Genomic DNA, 15,487 nt, shown 5'->3' on the forward strand with positions numbered 1-15,487 from the left:
TCTTCGGTTATGTTTATTGGAAGAAGTAGCAAAATACAGGCAGTCCCAGGTCTGTCTTAATGCATGGGCCGGATGGGCACTTGCCCATGAGTCCCATGAGCATAGGGGCCCCATACTAATTTGTGTATGTTAACCCTTCAATGCACCTTGTATCATATAAATACACCAACATATTTATTACATTTTACTCAGGGGTGGGTTCTACTTACCTTTACTACCGGTTCGCATCGTACCCGCGCGATGCAGTGATCTAGAAACCCAGGAAAATAAAATCTGTCACTACCTCCATTTCTTCCCCAAATCATACTTAATCTATTATGTTTTCAATAATGTGTGAGTTCTACAGGCTACAGATACAAACTTTGTGCCATCAAGTGTTCCTTTAGACCAAAAGAAGCTACACAGAGAATCGTGGGAGAATAACAGAGTTGGAAGGGACCTTGAGGCAGTGATGGGTTGCTACCGGTTCTCCCTGGTTCTTGCGAACCGGTAGTAGAAATTTTGAGTAGTTTGGAGAACCGGTAAATACCATCTCTGCCTGGTCCCACCCCCAATCTATTTGCTGCCTCCCAAGTCCCAGCTGATCGGCTAGAAGAAAAAAATCAGGACTCACTTGACAAAGAAAAGAAAAAAAAACAAGGCACCGTAGCTTTAAATTGAGAAGCCAAGAAGCCTCCCAACTGATCGGCTAGAACCGATCTGCTCCTTGTAAACCGCTCGGTGGTGGTAGATTGGCAGTTGCCTGAAAGTGGTTTCAGATGCTCTCGGTGGTGGCAGAGCAGCAAAAAACTGTTTAAACTCTTGCTGCGGCGCTTCAAAGGGCCGCCCTACAGCTGATCAGCGGTAAAAGGCAGTGTGGTGGTAGACCGGTGTGCTCCAAAAACAAATGGGTAGACCAGTATGGCTCTGCAAGCAGTTAAAAGCCTGGTAGACCAGTACTTCTGCTTAAATCCTGAAGAATTGTTTGGTCAAAAAACTCACAGTGACTCTGAGATAATCGAACAGACAGTGGCTGAAAGCCAGATCTGCTAGAGATGTTTCTCTCAGGCTGACTGAGTCGAAACTGAGTCTGAGAAGAAAGAACAGGGGACGTGGCTAAAAAACTATGACTCCCCTTGACGTGAGTGACATTGAGTTGACCACGCCTACACAGTCACATGACTATCAAGCCACACCCACTGTCACATGACCATAAAACCACGCCCACAAAATAAGCCATGCCCACAGAACCGGTAGTAAAAATTTTTAGAACCCACCCCTGCCTTGGGGGACTTCTAGTCCAACACTCCTGTTCAAACAGGAAAGCAATCTCTTTTTGAAAACCTCCAGTATTGGAGCACCCAAAAATTCTGGAGGCAAGTCGTTTCACTGATTAATTGTTCTAATTGTCAGAAATTTCTCCTTGGTTCTAGGTTGCCTTTCTCCTTGACTAGTTTCCATCCATTGCTTCTTGTCCTGCCCTCAGGTGCTTTGGAGAAGAGGTTGAGTCCTTCTTTGTGGCAGCCCCTGAGATATCGGAACACTGCTATCTTGTCACCCCTAGTCCTTCTTTTCATTAAACTAGACATACCCAATTCATACAACCGTTCTTCATATGTTTTAGCCTCCAATCCCCTAATCATCTTTGTTGCTCTTCTCTGCACTCTTTCTAGAGTCCCCACATCTTTTTTATATCATGGCGACCAAAATAATGGAATGTAATATTCCAAGTGTGATCTTACCAAGGCATTATAAAGTAGTACTAACACTTTACATGTTCTTGATTCAGAGATTTGGTATGAAGTCTGTTAAGACCTTTTTCCTAATCTGAAATGGGCTGACTAGCCCACCAAGGTTGAAAAACCTTTATGAAGCAATAATTTGAAGCAATAATAATTAATAAGTTTGAAAAACATTAAGAGTGATGTGGGAATTCAGTCAATTGAGTTTTATTTAATAAAACTTTAGCATGATTAAATAGACCATAGCATGGCGCAACATATACCTTGAGCCAATGCATAGCACAGTAGGATGAAAATTATAGCAGCTAATTCAATTTTCTACCCTGCCAATTGTATTAGTTTAAACTACTGTATTTTATCTGTCCTCCTCCCTCCACCCTCCAAAAATGAGCTCAAACATTTCAGTAAATGTTACTTGCAAAATCTTTTGGTCTGGGAGTTAATTGTCTTTCTGGTAAAATATGCATCTGAGAAAATATAATTATTCACCTAGAGAAGCAATTGATATATCGAAACAATTTCCATTAAGAAATAGGCCATTGAGACAATTAGGAACAGACCTCTGCCTCTTTCATTGGGTATTTCTACATTTTCAACAGATGTTTTCAATCTTCCGTGTTTATAGACGTGCTATTATTTGACATTTTTGGCACAGAAATATTTTCTTTGCGTAGTTTGACCTAAACAAGCAGATGGGAATTTATTGGTTTGTTTTTTTAGCCTGCTTTATAAGGGTTAGTGGGTTCTATGGTGAGTATATGTGTAACCCTATTCACTTCCTCTTTCTTTCTTTCTTTCTTTCTTTCTTTCTTTCTTTCTTTCTTTCTTTCTTTCTTTCTTTCTTTCTTTCTTTCTTTCTTTCTTTCTTTCTTCCCTCCTTCCTTCCTTTCCTTTTTCTCTCTTCCTCCCTCCTTTCTTTCCCCTCCTTCCCTCCCTCCCACCCTTTCTTTCTCTCTCTCTCTCCTTTTTCTCTTTTCTTTCTTTTCTTTCTCCCTACTTTCTTTTTTCCTCCTTTCTTTTCCCTCCCTCCCTCCCTCCCTCCCTCCCTCCCTTCTTTCTTTCTTTCTTTCTTTCTTTCTTTCTTTCTTTCTTTCTTTCTTTCTTTCTTTCTTTCTTTCTTTCTTTCTTCTCTCTTCCTCGCTCCTTTCTTTCCCCTTCCTCCCTCCCTCCCTCCCTCCCTTTCTTTCTCTCTCTCTCTCTCTCCCTCCCTCCCTCCCTCCCTCTGCTGGGTGACTTTGAGCCAATCACCAGCAGACTGAGAATTCTAGTCCCTCCTTAGGCATGAAAGCCGGCTGGGAGACTTTGGGCCAATCACTCTCTCTCAGCCCAACCTACCTCACAGGGTAGTTGTTATGGGGAAAATAGGAGGAAAGAGATTAAATATGTTTGCCACCGTGAATTATTTATAAAAATTATAAAGGTGGGGTAAAAAAAAACCACTAAAAAAGAAGAACTCTTGATCCAGATAATTCTTGATCAGTATCAGTACAGTATCATGGTTACAGGGTTGTTGTTGTGAGGAGAATAGGAGGAGGAAAATGTGTTGGATATATTCGCCACCTTGATTTATTTCTAAAAATAATAAAAGTGGGATACAAATAAATAAAAAATTGACAGGAGTTGTAGTTGAGAGATGTCCAGAGACCCTTACAAACGGTGCTTTTCATCTTAATTCTTAACAGATAGATCCAGAGGTTACAGATGACATTCATGTATTTTTTTTCAAGTAAAGAGCACAGAACATATTTTCATGAAAAAAGACATGAGTATGAAGTAGAAAGCCCCGCCCCCCAATTCCCCCAATCCTTTATAGAAATCTTTAAAAAAAGCAGTAAAGGAAAATAATATAAACCTATAGATATATTTCTTGTTTGTTGACCAAAGTTGGGTCTGGCCACTTGGTGGTTAAGCAAAGTGGTCACTAAATGAAACCATAACGGTACTTACAATCTTACTTCAGCTTTCCTTGGCTTTTACAGACCTGTGAAGGTCATCAATGCAAGGATTGATTGCAGAGTTACCCAGAGTTACCATGTGGTAAGAATGGGTGGCTAATGAATAATAATGACCTTTTCATCATTTTCGTAACTAGCAACCGTTGCTAAACGAGGCACTTCCTTTCAGTGCTGTTGTAATTTTGAACGGTCACTAAATGAACTATTGTAAGCTGAGGACTACCTGTAGTCCTCATCCGGCTCGTAGCCAGTTTGGGCTACCGATGCAAAGGGAGAGGCACTTGATTCACTTAACTGGGAGGGGCCCACAAATATATCTGATAAATGTCTCAGTGCCTTTCCGAGCCTTGCAGTGTCCCTGGAAAGGAATAGCCCTGCGTAGCCCTGCCTAAATAGCCTTCCCCTTTCCCCTACTTTATAACCAGTCTTTCTTGTAACTTAAATGGGTAACTGATGCAAAAGGTCTTTGCGTAAGGCCTTCTTGTCTATCAAGATGTTAATGTCCCAGAGCATGGGCTGACTGGCCATGCAGAAAAACCCACAAAAACACACTCAGGTCTCGTATAATAACAGAGAGAAGGTAGCTTAGGAGTTAGTTTAGAAGTTGGTTTGCTAAGTGCAAGTTGCCAAGACTATAAGTGCTGTGTGCTTAGAGCTTGAAGCATTGTCAGAGACCCCACCAGGGCCGGATTTTCCTATAGGCCTCAGCCTAAGGCCTCAAGATCAAGAGGGGCCTACATTCAAATTGTTAGCAAAATTAAAATTACACTTTCACTATAGGTGAAAGGGCCTCATAAGTGGAATAGCCTAGGGCCTCTTTTCATCTAAATCCGGCCCTGGACCCCACACACCTATTTCACGGACTGTTTCTGTTGCTCCCCTCTGGGAGGAGATTTCAAAGTATTCCTAGCAGGACTACCAGATTCTGTAACAGCTTTGTTCCCTAGGCCTAGGCCTGTGGCACGCAGTGCTCTCTATGATGGCACGCGAGCCGTCGTCCCAGGTCAGCTCTGCTGCGCATGTGCGCCTGCCTCCCGCTGGCCAGCGGGTCTCTTCGGGTCTCTGCTGCGCATGCATGGGGGGCGGGATGTGTGCGGGGGACGCACACGAGCATGCATGGGGGGGTGCATGTGGGCATGCGTGGGGGCGGGATGCATGCAAGGGCTGTGCGCGAATGCATGTATTGGGTCAATCATCATGCTTTAAACAGTGCTTTTAATTCTGTTGCTTCTGCTATTAGTGAAATGGAGCCCCTTGTACATGTAAAGCCTGACATACAACCATTTGTTAGAAATCGTTCAAAGTTATAGCGGCAAAGTGATTTATGACCATTCCTTGCACATACAAGGGTAGCAACATTCCCACGGTCACGTGATCAAAACATGGGACTTGGCCTCTATTTATGATGGTTGAAGTGTTCTAGATTCATGTGATCGCCATTTGCAACCTTCACAACTGGCTTCCAACAAGTAGTGTCAATGGGGGAAACTGGATTTGCTTAACAACAATGTGATTCACTTAATAACTGCAGTGATTTGCCTAACAACCGTGGCAAAAACAGGTCATAAAATCAGGCCCAATTTACTTAACAGTCCCCTTGCTTAGCAATGAAAATTCTGGCCCCAATTGTGGTCATAAATCAAAGATTACCTGTATTGGGTCACAAAAGGAGCCATGTTTTATTCACGAATGAAGGCGAATATATTTCTCCCAGGATAATGTTGCAGGCTCCAATCTGGGTCAGTCATAGGGACTAGAGATTTTGTTTTCCAAGCTTTCAGATTTGTGCTGGAGCCCGTCGTCAGGGAACTTCTCTGTGTGCTTTAGGCTGTTCTGTGTGTGGTATTTATATGTTACCTGTTGTGTGTAGCTTTTTAGATGTAGATTGGGGTGTTGATGGCTGGCTATTAAATCCTTGGCTGTTGTTTCCTTGTGCTGCCAAGCTCCTGCCTCCTAAGTACTTGAAAAGCTGAGGGTAAATCAGCCCTCCTGTTGACTGATTTCCCAGGCTTCAATCATTTCCCTGGCTGTTTTTGTGCCTGCTCGTCCAACAATCTTAGTAGCTGTAAAATCGAATGTATGTACCAGGGGTGGGTTCTACTTACCTTTACTATTGGTTCGCATCGTGCCAGCGTGTGTGCGTGCTTCTGCGCATGCACAGATCACTAATGAGGACGTCCAGGTCAGTGGGAGGAGCCTCCTACCGGTTTTACTACCGGTTCTTGCGAACTAGTCCGAACCGGGGGCAACCCACCACTGGTATGTACTTGTTTATTGCAGTGTTTTATTCCTTTATGCAAGGCACGATCGGATGACCTCTTCCAATAAAGCAGAATTGTGTTCTTGGGAATGCCATGGATCATACTTTGGAACATTACACTCATGAAAGTACTGCCCTGAAACCAGGGATGCTATTCAGCAGGTTCTGACAGGTTCTGGAGAATCGCTAGCGGAAATTTTGAGTAGGTCGGAGAACCGGCAAATACCACCTCTGGCTGGCCCCAGAGTAAGGTGGGGATGGAGATTTTGCATTATCCTTCCCCTGGAGTGGGGTGGAAATGGAGATTTTGCAGTATCCTTCCCCTGTCACGCCCACCAAGCCACACCACGCCCACAGAACCGGTAGTAAAACAATGTGAATTCCACCACTGCGTGAAACCCAAAATCTACATGAGGATGTCCACGGTCTTGACCCTCTTCTTCTCGTAAGCTCACCGACGTAGATTGCAGATTGCAGGCAAGCCGATGATGGTGTGATAACAGGTTTCAGCCAAAAGTGATTTCACTGCGTCTCTGAAATGGGAAAAGTTGAAAATCTTGTCTACCTGGATACTAGCTGAAGCCACCTGTAACCTCAATGTTTCTGAAAGCTGGCAACTTTAAGCCATGTGGACTTCAACTCCCAGAATTCCTTAGCCAGCCAGGCTATGTAACCCACAGGCTGAAGTTGAGAGTTGCTTATGAAGTGATGCGATTGTTTGTGTCAATCAATCTCAGAGAGATAGAGGTGCCCGGGCGGGGTGGGAGCTAAACCAATGGTGGACCAGAGTGATAGAGAAGTTGCCTTTTTGCTTATTTATTTCGGTGGCTACAGAAGAAATAGAAATAGAATAACAGAGTTGGAAGGGACCTTGGAGGTCTTCTAGTCCAACCCCCTGCCTAGGCAGGAAACCCTACACCACTTCAGACAAATGGTTATCCAACATCTTCTTAAAAACCTCCAGTGTTGGAGCATTCACTACTTCTGGAGGCGAGTTGTTCCACTGGTTAATTGTTCTAACTGTCAGGAAATTTCTCCTTAGTTCTAAGTTGATCCTCAAGAACCTTTTTCAAATCCTGTTTGAGGTTGACTTCTGAACTGGGATAGAATGGGCTTGGCTAAAGGTTCATCTCTTACATATATAACCATCCCAATGTTTACTTTATAACAGTATTCCGCGATTAGCTAATTGCTATTTCTTCTGTATATACTACACTGGTCCAATGTGGATGATGTGATAAAAGTGCAGGTATTCATAGAAAATTAAACAGGACGTTTGTGATCCAGACTGTAGAGACTGGGTGCTGACCTTTGGCCAAATCTTGTTATGGAACTATAACCGCGAAAGGAAATAAAATCTGTGATGCCTGGAACTGATGGAAGAAAGACTCTATTTCAGTGTTTCTTGGCAACGTAAAGGTGGGTAGACTGAGGGATTCTGGGAGTTGAAGTCCCACCTATCTTCAAGTTGCCAAGATTGCCAGGAAGAGCCTGGTGGCGCAGCAGACTAATAGCCTGTTATTAACATTCAGCTGCCTGCAATTACTGCAAGTTCGAATCTCCCCAGGCTCAAGGTTGACCCAGCCTTCCATCCTTTCTAAGGTGGGTAAATTGAGGACCCAGTTTGTGGGGGCAATAAGCTGACTTTGTATAAATATACAAAAGTATGAAGGCTATTGCTTAACACATTGTAAGCCGCCCTGAGTCTCCGGAGAAGGGCGGCATATAAATCAAATTAAAAAAAAAATAATTGAGAAACATTGCTCTATATAGTAAACGTATTAAACAAAGCAGGAAATTAGAGCAAGATGGCAAGTCTTTATCTCTGGTTAACCTTAACAGAATAACAGAGTTGGAAAGGACCTTGGAGGTCTTCTAGTCCAACCTTCTGCTCAGGCAGGAAATCCTACACCCGTGATGGTGAACCTATGGCACGCGTGCCACAGCTGCATGCAGAGCTCTCTCACACGTGCCGTCACCCACCTCAGTTCTACCACACATGCACGCACGTGCCTCCCGCTGACCAGCTGCTTTTTGGGATGTGCACGGGGCGGGGCTCATGTGGGAGACACATGTGCATGCGCAGGGGAGAGCGTGTACATGTGCAGGGCAGGAGAGAGCGTGGGGGGGAACAGTGTGCCCCCCCGTGGCCCGTTTTTGGGCCTAGGAGGCTGCAGGGAGGCCTGCTAAGCCAAAAATGGGGTGCGGGGGGGTCATGTGGTCACGGGTTTTTCGCCGTGCCCTAAAAACTTTTCTTTTTCATCAAGCAGGGCTGGCATGAAACACCCCCCCCTTTTTTTTTGTCTTTTAGTCTTTTTTAGCTTTTAAATTTGTCAAATGGGTTTTAGTTTTCAATGTTTTAAATTTTTGGGCCACAGTTATATAATTCTTTTAATAATTTTAAATTTTGTATTGATGTGTTTTAGTTCTGGCTGTGCACCGTCCTGAGTCCACTAGGAGAAGGGCGGGATATAAATTGAATAAATAAATAAATAAATAAATAAATAAATAAATGTGTGCATGCACGGGGTGATGTGGGGAGCGTGGGGGGGTCGTGCATGCATGCACAGGGGGGGCACACTCGCATGCGCGGGGCGTTCGCGCTTTCGGCACACAACGAGAAAAAGGTTAGCCATCACTGCCCTACACCGTTTCAGACAAATGGTTGTCCAATCCCATCTTTAAAAACTCCAGTGTTGGAGCACCCACAATTTCTGGAGGCAAGCTGGGTGGGAAAATTACTTAAGCCTCCACATTTAACAACAGTCTACCACTAAAGAGCAATGGGGAGAGTGGGGACTATAGGTTCATACATTTTGTAGGATGGAGAACTGTGAGCAGCTTTCACAGCTCAGTTTGGAAATGAAACATAGTGTGGATCGGTGTGCTAGTTTCATTCTCTTGTCTATTTTTTGGTAACACACACACACACACACTGCTCTTGCTTTTAAATTCACTCTTCTTTAAAATAAGAGTTCACTTCCTATCCAGACGTTAGAAACAAAGGTGAGGACTCTTGAAGATATTCGCAGGCTTTCTAAGTCCCAAGGAAGCAACAGAAACAATTGAGTTCATCGGTTTTACGGCTTTGTGCAAAACATACTTTGAAAATCACATTTTCCATCTGGTCGGGCACACTCCAGATATGATAGCGGCGTAATAGTCGAAATTGTTGTGTCGGCACTTTGAAAGTTGCTAGGTTGGACAAATTTGGTAGGCAAGAGAGAAATTGTCAGCTTGTTGGACTTGATGTAAGTTTCCTGTGTGTTCTCATAACAAGAACTCATGAAAAAACAGGCAGGGATTATAGCCAAACAAGGATAGCCAGCCTGTTGGGCTTGCAATGAGCTCCAAGTTCAGCATCTTATCAGAATAATGGAGTTGGAAGGGACCTTGGAGGTCTTCTAGTCCAACCCCTTGCTCAAGCAGAAAACCCTATACCCGTGATGGCAAACCTATGGCACGTGTGCCACAGGTGGCACGAATAGCCATATTGGTGGGCATGCGAGCTCAGCTCCAGCTGATTTTCGGGCCTTCTGAGCCCACCAGAAGTAGGGAAACGGGCTGTTTCCTACTTCCGGAGGCCCTTGGGGTGGTGGTGGGGAAGACCTGTTTTTGTCTCTTCCCAGCCTCCAGAGCCTTTCTAGGAGTCTGGGGAGGGCGAAAACAGCCTTTCCCACCCCCCCGGAGGCCCATTTGCCAACTTCCAGTCCCACAGGAAGTTGGCAAACAGGCTGTTTTTGGCCTTCGGAGGGCCTCCTGGTGGTGGGGAAGGCTGTTTTCGCCCTCCCCAGACACCTCAGAAAGGCTCTGGAGGCTGGGGAGAGCAAAAATCGTGCCATCGCATGCCAGGAACAGGGGGAGCATGGGGGGGGGGGTCACACTCGCATGCGCGGGGACAGGGCACATGGAATTATGGGTGTGAGCATGCACACGCGCAACCCACCCACCCCGCTCCTGGCACGTGATGGCAAAAAGGTTAGCCATCACTGCCCTATACTATTCCAGACAAATGGTTGTCCAATCAGCAGCCACAATGTCTGGAGGCAAGTTATTCTACTGATTAATTGTTCCAATTGTCAGGAAATTACTTTTTAGTTCTAGCTTGGTTCTCTCGATTAATTTCCATCCACTGCCTCTTGTTCTGCTGCCTTCAGGTGCTATGGAAAATATGTTGATCCCCTCTTCTTTGTGGCAAATATTGGAACATTACTATCATGTCACTCCTAGTCCTTCTTTTCTCTAAACTAGACATATCCAATTCCTGCAACCGTTCTTCATGTTTTAGCTTCTAGTCCCCTAATCATTTTTGTTGCTCTTCTCTGCACTCTTTCTAGAGTCTCACCATCTTTTTTATATCATGACGACCAAAACTGGACACAAATGTGGTCTTACCAAGGCATTATAAAACAGTACTAATATTTCATGTGATCTTGGTTTTTATCCCTCTGTCAATGAAGCTTAGGACTGTACTGGCTTTTAAGTAAAATCTTAATCTTAAGATTTTATTTTTATTTTAAGTAAAATCTTATTTTTAAGATTTTTACTTTTAATTTTAGGTAAAATCTTACTTTTTTTGCAGACACCTGTTTCTGAGGAGATTAATTAAAATATTATAAAATACTATGTGAAGCCAGGGAGTATCCATTTCCCATCATTTCCTTTAACTAAAAAGCAAAATTCAATAGCCACGGGTTCGTGGGTTCTCTGGAAAAGGTAGCCAACGTGGAAGGAACTGCTGAAACCTAGAAAGTAGTAAATGGTGTTAGATGATGGGGAAAGACTGTCTAGCCAGTTCTGAGGAAAAATTGTCTTTAGCCAGTTCTGGGGAAAGCCATTTGCATTCTTTGTATGGATGTTAACCAGAAAGTGATGAAAAGCAACAAGTGGGGGATATTTGTGTCAGAGGCATGCAAAGACTTAATATAGGATGTTTTTGCCTTCCAAATTCTCTTGGGAAGCATCACTAATTACTATTTATTTATTAGATGTATATCCCACTTAAATAAGCCTCTTAAATGAGAAGCCAAACTTCTTCAAGCAAAAACAAAGGAAGTCCAGTTTTGAAAAAAACGCCTTTCGGACGTTGACTCAAGTTTGCACCAGGGAGCTTCTGTGGCTGATGGGAAATAAAACCTAAATTTCCCATAGTCCTATTTCCTATCTCCTAATCCAGTACTTTCACTACCATCTATATACTACTAAAACTCAAAGGATAACAATTTTTGAACCAAGGTATCTCAGATGGGCTAAGATTACAGAGTGTGTCCAAACCTGGGACCCATAACTCCCATGGAACTGGCATTTTTATAAAATTTGGCAAATTTTACAAAACATTTCAGGACATAAAAAAGATCATAAGGCATTTTATGACTTCATACAAAATGTCATAAAACAGTTCCTGTGCTGATGTCTGACTGGGTTATATAATTCAACATGGGATATTTTCAAGGCAGACCCATCTCTGAAAGTTTCCCAAGTGGGATCCAGTGAAGACGGTATATTAGGATCTCTGCCATTGTTGAAGGCATTGAGGAATCTTGGAATGAGGAATCATTGAGGTAAGGAAATTTCTCGGAAAGGATGTCCCAATGGGTCAGTGGTCACCTAACACCATTTATTTGTTAAATTTACATTCCACCTATTCTTGAGTTCAAGTCAAGGGAGGTAGAGGTGAGAATGAATGTGGGTAGCCAAAATTCACCGCATACATTTCTACACCTTCAAAAGATCCATCTGAAGTGAAATTTGGAGGATCCAAGCCTTTGCTTACACACACACACACACACCCCAACCCCAATCCATACCAGGTCTTACAACATATGTTGGCAACAATGTGGAGAAAGTGCAGAAAAGAGCAATAAAGATGATTAGGGGACTGGAGGCCAAAACATATAAATAAGAATTGCAGGAATTGGGTATGTCTAGTTTAATAAAAGAAAGACTAGGGGGTGTGACATGATAGCAGTGTTCCAATATCTATAAAGAAGAGGGGGGGGGGTTAACCTGTTCTCCAAAGTACCCGAAGGCAGGACAAGAAGCAATGGATGGAAACTAATCAAGAAGAGAAACAACATAGAACTAAGAAGAAATTTTGTGATAATTACAACAATTAATCAGTGAAACAACTTATCTCCAGAAGTTGCAGGTGCTCCATCACTGAAGATTTTTAAGAAGAGATTGGACAACCATGTGTCTAAAATGGTATAAGTTTTCCTGCTTGAACGGGGTTGGACTAGAAGACCTCCAAGGTCCCTTCCAATTAATTCTGAGAGCCACAGTGAGAACTCTGGAGAAACTAAGCAGTGATGGTTATAAAAATATGTTCTAAGTCTGGGGAACAAAGAAAATGTTAAAAAGAAATTCAAACGAATTCTGTCTTAATTTCCTGGGTCTAAAAGGAAGGGGAAATGCAGTCAGGTTTTCAAGATCTTACTTTAGCCTATGTCAATAAAGTAGACTGCTAGCGATCTTATGGAGTATCTTTCCTGGCTTGGTTTACCTCGAAGGGCTGACAGGTGGCCATCATCTAAGTGTAAGCAGCTTTCCCTTCTTCCCAAAGCGGAGTCTGAGCAAGATCTATGGGGGTTTAATGTCCTGGCAGCTTGCTCAGTCATTTACTTGTTCTCCCAGCTCTGTGAGTCTCTATTTGGATGAGCAAGTCCTACCCAGTTCTCAGATAACATCTGAAAAACATGACAGTTTTGCAAAAGAAAGAATTTCATCTTAAAATTTTACAGTCTAAATCAGGGAGGGGCAACCTGGAACACCATCTGGCCCCCAACTTCTTTTTCTTTCCCCACCTCCCCGGCTGGAAAGACTTGTGGCTTCACTTACTGAAAATTGGTGTGTGGTTTTTCAGTCTTTTGAGACAGGAAATTTATGAAAATTTTAGTGTGGGTCTTGAGTTGTCTGAGTTGGAAAAAACGAAGGAAGCCCCAGAAAGCTTCTGTCTATAAACCCAGGATACATAAAATCTTGCCTCTGTCTCTTCACCCTGCTACTTCCCATCTTAGTTTTACACTGAGAAGGAAAAAACCATTTTATACCAATTCTGGGAGTTGAAATCAACCATCATCCAGCTGTCAAGCTTGTATTTATTAATATATATATATATATATATAGCCATTGGTATAAAATGGTTTGTCATGAATGCGACTGCTTGAGAGCTCCTGGATTGGAGCAGAAAGGCGAAAGGGATGCAGTATGCTCCCTCCCACATGCTGGGGTAGACCAGGTGCCTCGATAGAAAAACACTTTATACATACATACATACATACATACATACATACATATATATATATATATATATATATATATATATATATATATATATATATATATATATGCATATTCTAGCCAGGTTTTACCTACGTAAGCTAAGTTGTTCCACAGCACTAGGGCTGTGGAACAACTTAGCTTACGTAGGTAAAACCTGGCTAGAAAGAATATGCACATAAAAGCGGTCTTCTCCTGAGACTTGTTTGTTGACAAGGCCTAGTCACCACAGCACCCACAGACAGAAAATCTACACCCAGAAGCCAGACACACACACCCCAAGACCTCCAACCAAATCACATTCCAGCCAGCCACAAAGATGAAGCCCTGCCACCTGGTGGAGAAAAACCGACCGTACACCCGAAGCCAAACCAATAGACACAGACTGGGACTCCCAACCAATCAGAACGAAGAGGTGGGGCCATCCCAGCAAAGCAGACTACCAGCACCAGATTTGAAATAGTAACGGCAGTTGCTGCAGAAGACCCCTTGCATAAGCCTGATGATGGCAGATGAAATTCTGTCGAAACGTTACCAAAGTGCTCTCAATCTTACACGGGAGAAGACCCAAATACACCAAGACTAAGTTTTGGTGTATTCGGATCTTTTCCCGTGTAAGATTGAGAGTATCTTGGCGACGTTTCGGCAAGGTCTCACTCGTCATCTTCAGGCTGGTGTCTTCGGCTTCGTGCTTGTGCAAGGAAAGCGTGATTGGAGCTGCCGTCTCTCTGTAAATACTGGTGGGGAGGTGTGGGGTGCTGGCTTTGTTGCTGTGAGCGGGTTGGTTGCCTGTGTTGTTACATCTTGATTGGTTGATGGAGTTGATGTTTGCAGATTAGTCAGATGTTTTGTAACATCCTTAGTGGGTGAGGTCCTTGATGTGTGCCCATTAGTCTTTTGTGTTTTAACGACCTAGGTAATGGGCTGTGTGTTAACATCCTGAGTTCTAATGTTGTGATATCCTGAGTTTTTTGATGTAATGTCCTGAGCAGATGGCTGTGATGTCACATCCCGGGCTTTGGTTTGGCTCCGAGTTTGAGGGCTTGCCATGTGTTCAAACTCGGAGCCAAACCAAAGCCCGGGATGTGACATCATCACATCACATCAGCCTGCTGGACTTCACCCCTGGTCATGTGACTGAGTGGGCATGGCTAATTTACCAGTCCATTAAACAATACACACAAATTAAACTTTAATTTGTTATGCTCCTGGGGGTGAAAATCAGGTTAGTGAAAGGATGTGGCTGCCTTGTGGTGTGTGTGAGGGCTTCTGTGTGTGTGTGTGTGTGTGTGTGTGTGTGTGTGTGTGTGTGTGTGTGTGTCTTTCTCTCTCTCCCTCTCCCTCCCTCTCTCCCTGCCCAAAATTGGGCATCCAATTTTGGCCTCCTCGGCCTCCAAAAGGCAGGTGGGGGCCGGTGGGTAGGTGGGGCGATGTGGGCGGGGCAGCCTCGTCCCACACGAGCCAGGTTAATGGCTTTGGCAGGCTTTATCCAGCCCGCGAGCCGTAGTTTGAGGACCTCTGGCCTAGATTGTTGGAATTGGACTTCGCAAATGAGAGTAGTTGGTCAACCCTGCCTTCCTGCTAGGCAGGCAACAAAGAGGATTGTACATAAATCTATCCAGATGATAGAAATTTGATCCAAGCAGCCTATAGGTAGGTTTCCTCTAGTTCATTTGGGAGGGGTAGGGAAAGAGGTACCCTATGTAGAAAACTAAAAGTAGGAAAAAAACAATTAGTTTATGAAAAATAGATCAAACTGAGAAGGTCTCTCCATTTTTTTTTTTTTTTTTTACAAACTTCCTTTAGGGCAACTGAAAGTTTTTTCTTCAAAATAAAAATTGACCTTATAATATTTTAAGGCCAGACACATTTATTCTGGCTTAGACAGCCATGTGCTTTCGTTGCTGAAATTACTGGAAAAACAGCACCGGAAAAACTTTATGGCCACAGGGGGAGGAAAGGTTGAGCATGTTATTTATCAAACAAAGAAGATATTTGTAGCTTGTCATTTCAGAATTTTTTTTTAATTGCCTCAGGGGGAAGAGTATTTGATTTTAGATATGACTATGAAAGTTGTTTTTTTCCTAAGGTGACATAGTGTAAAAAGCCATGAGAAAAAGCTATGAGTTGGCCCTTCATGGATTTTTTGCTGAAAAAAAGAGAAAAACAAACTTGTGATTTATGAGTTTAAAGATCAGAAAGCTTATGCAAAGAATGAAATTAAGTAAGTAATTTGAGAGAGAGAAGGCAAAATATGAATGTAACTATAATCG

Source organism: Pituophis catenifer, unplaced genomic scaffold, assembly GCF_029215685.1.
Source record: "Pituophis catenifer annectens isolate HBS135680 unplaced genomic scaffold, rPitCat1.0.hap2 SCAF_1, whole genome shotgun sequence".
Lineage (NCBI taxonomy): Eukaryota > Metazoa > Chordata > Lepidosauria > Squamata > Colubridae > Pituophis > Pituophis catenifer.